Raw genomic sequence first — 4,382 nt, 5'->3', positions numbered from 1 at the left:
TTTCTCCTTTTTCTGCTTCCTTCTCCCAAGTGGCTGGGGGTGGGGCGGGCTGCACAGTGCTCCTTGACCTCTGGGGCGCCCCAGGAGCCCTCCCGCTGGGGCTGTGCCACAAACGTCACCCAGCTCCTCAGCTCTAGACAGAGCGCAGTCCAGCGGACTCGATGGCGGAAGAATGGTGCCACGCGCACAGCTGCCCGAAGTTCAGCCACTTTCTTTTGCTCTTCCTCTCATAATCCTGTGACCTCCTCAGTGGAGAAATTTGGGAATCAGACTTGTTTTTTCCAGCTCAGATTCTTTCGTTTGCTTGAAACCATACATGCATAAAAAACAAACAAACAAACAAACAAACAAAAAACACTGCCTAACTATGTATGATTAAAATACTCTAAGAAATAGGGCTCTATGTTGAAGATAAAGCATAAAAATTAAAAAGTTGTGTCAATGTTGTGGAACTATGAGCGATAAAACATATTGCTTAATTCTTTTCTTGAACAGTGTCATTATATTTTTCCCAGGAAAAATGACACCCCCAGAAAATATAATTTTCCAAAAATTGTTCCAATCAGAAGCCGTCGATTCTGTAGCTGCCTGATTTGGATCTCGAGTCGCCGTGGTTTGCTCTTGTAACCAGGAACATATTTGTGCAGCACCTGCTGCTTTCTACACATTATTTCATTAAACGCCAAGAACTAATTTGGTGGTTACGATTCTCCCATTTTACAAATGAAGAAACAGGCTCAGACAAGGTGAAACATTTGCTGCTGATTTTGCTGGAATTTGTAAGTCATCTGTTTCCCTTTCAACATGTCATGCTATTCACTGAACAAGTGCTTCTTAAGCAGCAAACATCCTGTTGTAATTGGTATTGTCAGGCTACTGTATTTTAACAGAGGAAAGCAATTAGGAAAAGTCAGAAACACAGAATATGTTATGCACACCATTGTGTTGTGCTGTTCTTGATGTTATTGTTGTTTTGTTCTTTTGAGTGCCCGTGGTTGTAAGCTGTAGTTGTTTGCAAGGGCCAGGGTGTGTGGTTAGAGAAAGGATAATGGTGGTGGAATTATTGTCAAAGAAGACCCAGAGCTGGAGGGTAGACAAAGCCATAAAAAAACAGATTTTATTCCAGACTATTGCAATGGGGGAAACAAACCTCACTGTGGAACTGGGCTCAATTTTGAATACAACATGGGCGAGTGGGGATTTATAGCCAAGGAGCAAAGTAGGGGTCAGTGGATCGAAAGTTACTAATCAGGGATGACAGGGATCTCTGGCTAAACTGAGTTAACAGCCTTCTTGCTGGAGGCAAGCAGGGTGCTCAGACCTTACCTGGGAGATGGTGGAGGATGAGGAACCCAATCAGATAAGGAGGCTGATGAGACATCAAGGGTGGGGTTTCTGGTTAAACTGACTTAGCAGGGTTCTTGCTAATACTGGATTTTACAAGGAAGTGCACAGATGGGCCTAGGATAAGGTTCAGGGGCCTGACTAAAATTTGGTTTACAAGGAATCTTTGTCATTATCCCAGGACAGCCTCACAGCCTAAAGAACTGTCTGGAGGAGGGCCTGTCCCTCTCTATCAGACTAAATTGGGACTCAGTCCTGCCCAGCCCTGGCTGATACTTGGTGGGAATCCTGCCATGATTTGATTTGAAGGAGAATTAGAGTTGACAGAGAATAAGGGTGCAGCAGGCTAAGGATAAGTTGTGCCTGGAGGCTGGGGGACCAGGGGTGCTCCCGGGACTGTTTCCCCAGGTATGAGCTCCAGGGAGGGAGAGGAGTCAGGCAGAAGCTGAAGAAGCCTTTGGTTTGAGGGGCTCAGAGGCACCAGACAAGGCTGTTTGGGTGCTGAGTGCTCTCCAGTGACACAGTTAGGAAAGGAACACTACCTGTGCCTTTTGCTCGGAGGATTCCAGGGATGCCTGAGGTCACATGGGCAGCATGCAGGCCATCTAGAGGCCCCTCTGTGGCACCCAGGGGCCAGTAGAGAGGCACTGCACTCCAGGGCCTAGACCGGCACCCGGGGAAGACCTGAGCGTGGCACTGTGAAGGAGCCTTTCCCGAGGGCTAAGGTCCTGCATTCGCTGGAGAAAGTGAGAGCCAGGAAAACAGCAATTACACTGAATATGACCCTAGTTGTACCCAAAGGCCACTGTGGCCTGAGTTACCCCATCCCTCCCCCCCCCCAACCCATCCCTTCAGCACAATAAGAAGGGAAGTTTTCTTTGGACACCCCCACGTGGGGGGCTTCAGAAGGGCTGCTGTCCGGAGAGGCAACGAGGAGAGAGGGTAACAGTGTGGGCTTTGATTTGGGGTTACCCCAGCACACACTTGGCCTCTACTACTTAGTTACCATGTTCTTGAATTTCTCTGTGCTTTGGTTTCTTTTTCTGTAAAATGAAGATGATTATAATAATGGCATTTAACTTGAAGAATTATTGGGAAGATTAACTAAATTAAGGCACATCAAATCTTTAGTTCCAAGTCAGGCACCTAGTCCCAGGTTACTAGTATGGCATGAGGAAAGCCTGTGCTTGCAGCTTGTAGAAGAGGGGCTCTGCTGGACTCACTGATACCAGGAGAAATGAATGGCCTGGATCCCCTCTCCATTGTTTACAGGAAATGAGGCTTCCCAATAGGACCACTGAGCAGAGCCCCATGGTTCAGACTGTGAGTTTAGAAATATACTTTTGCCAATTGTCATATAGGTAGTCAAGTCTAGACGATCAAGGCATACTCATTTCACTCACAAAGAAACCATTTATAAGCCAGAATGCAAGTTCTCACATTTCCAATGGGATCCACTTTGGCCTAAGATCGGGAACCAGCTTTCTGAGCAGCACACCTGGAGCAGGCAGAGGGGAGAGAGGGATACGTGGTGGACACACAGGGTACCAAGTAAATCATGGAAAACGTGTGCAAACAGGCTCTTTGGAAACAATGGAAAGTTGGTGGTTTTTAAAGGACTGTTTATTATGGAAAAAAGCCTGGGAAACACTTTCTTTTCTCTGCAGACAGGTCCAAGGGAGGAGAGTGCTAGAGTCAGTATTTTGTTCCCCTGGAAAGTGCTGGAGAAATGCTGACAAATTCTTCCTTTCCAGCCATCTTTTCTCAGGCTCTGTACTCCCTCTTTCTGTTTGTCTTGTGGCCTCATCGCTAGTCTCTTACTTCCTCAACTTGTAGTATTCAAGCTAATAACTTCTTTCTAAGGACTGTATATATTAACCATCAGATTTTATAAGGTCTACCGGAAAGTTCTATCCATTTTTGGAATAAAACAAAATACAAATCTTTCTTACTGTCAATAAACTTTATTAAATAATATAATTGCCATTATTATTGATTTCTTGCCAGCATGAGGGCAATTTGTATATCCCATTTTTGAAAAATGTTTTATCTTTTGATGCGAAAAATTGAACCAGTGCTTGTTTGATATTTTCATTTTTGAATTTTTTGCCCTTCAAAAATTTTGTAAGGACACAAACAAGTGATAGTTGGAGGGTGCTAAGTCCGGGGAATATGGTGGATGCGACAGACATGCTTCTGTAGCATTTCCTCCTTGTTGAAATTCGTAAAACTTACAGTGGCGTAAATGAACTTTATCAGTAGCCATGGGTACACTATTGCTTCACACATAAGACTAACGTGAATCAACTTTGTTTTAGTTAATTTGCTATGTCAGTATATATACATTAAGTGATAAAAATAGAGAGGCACACATGCGCCAAATAAACATGTGCTTACGTGTCAAAACGTTGTGATAGAAACGAACAGAACTTTCTGGTAGACCTTATATTTATTTGTATTTCAAACTATCCATACAAAATTCAAAAGGTGCAAAAGGGTAGAGTGTCAAGGGAGTTCTCCTCACCCCAGACCTGCACCCATGCAGGTCTTTTCCTGGGAAACAACCTACACCATCAATTTCTTAGGTATTTCCCAGAGATAGTCTGTGCACATATAAGCAACACTAGTTTTTCATGTTTATCTTTTTTTTTTGTCCAAATGGTATGGAGTTTAATCACTCTAACAAATCTTCTTCTTCCTCTTCTTCTTCTCCTTCTTCTTCTTCTTTTTAAATTGAGATAAGGGAAGACATACTGACTTCTGCCTGAGCCCAACTGGGATGCACCAGCAGCCCCTTCCCCCTCCCCCACCTTAGGCCAACACTTGGACCAACTGAGCTATTCTCAGTGCCTGGGCAATGCTCGAACTAATGGAGCCACTGGCTGTGAGAGGGGAAGAGGGAGATAAGAGAAAGAGGGAGGGGAAGAGAAGCAAATGGTCACTTCTTATGTGTGCCCTGACTGGGGATCGAACCCAGGACATATGCACTCTGGGCTGATGTTCTATCCACTGAGCCAACCATCCAGGGCCTCTAGCAA

The sequence above is a fragment of the Saccopteryx bilineata genome, chromosome 6 (assembly GCF_036850765.1).
Source record: "Saccopteryx bilineata isolate mSacBil1 chromosome 6, mSacBil1_pri_phased_curated, whole genome shotgun sequence".
NCBI classification, from domain to species: domain Eukaryota; kingdom Metazoa; phylum Chordata; class Mammalia; order Chiroptera; family Emballonuridae; genus Saccopteryx; species Saccopteryx bilineata.
The sequence above is the reverse complement of the archived record's forward strand: the minus strand, read 5'-3'. Positions refer to the sequence as shown.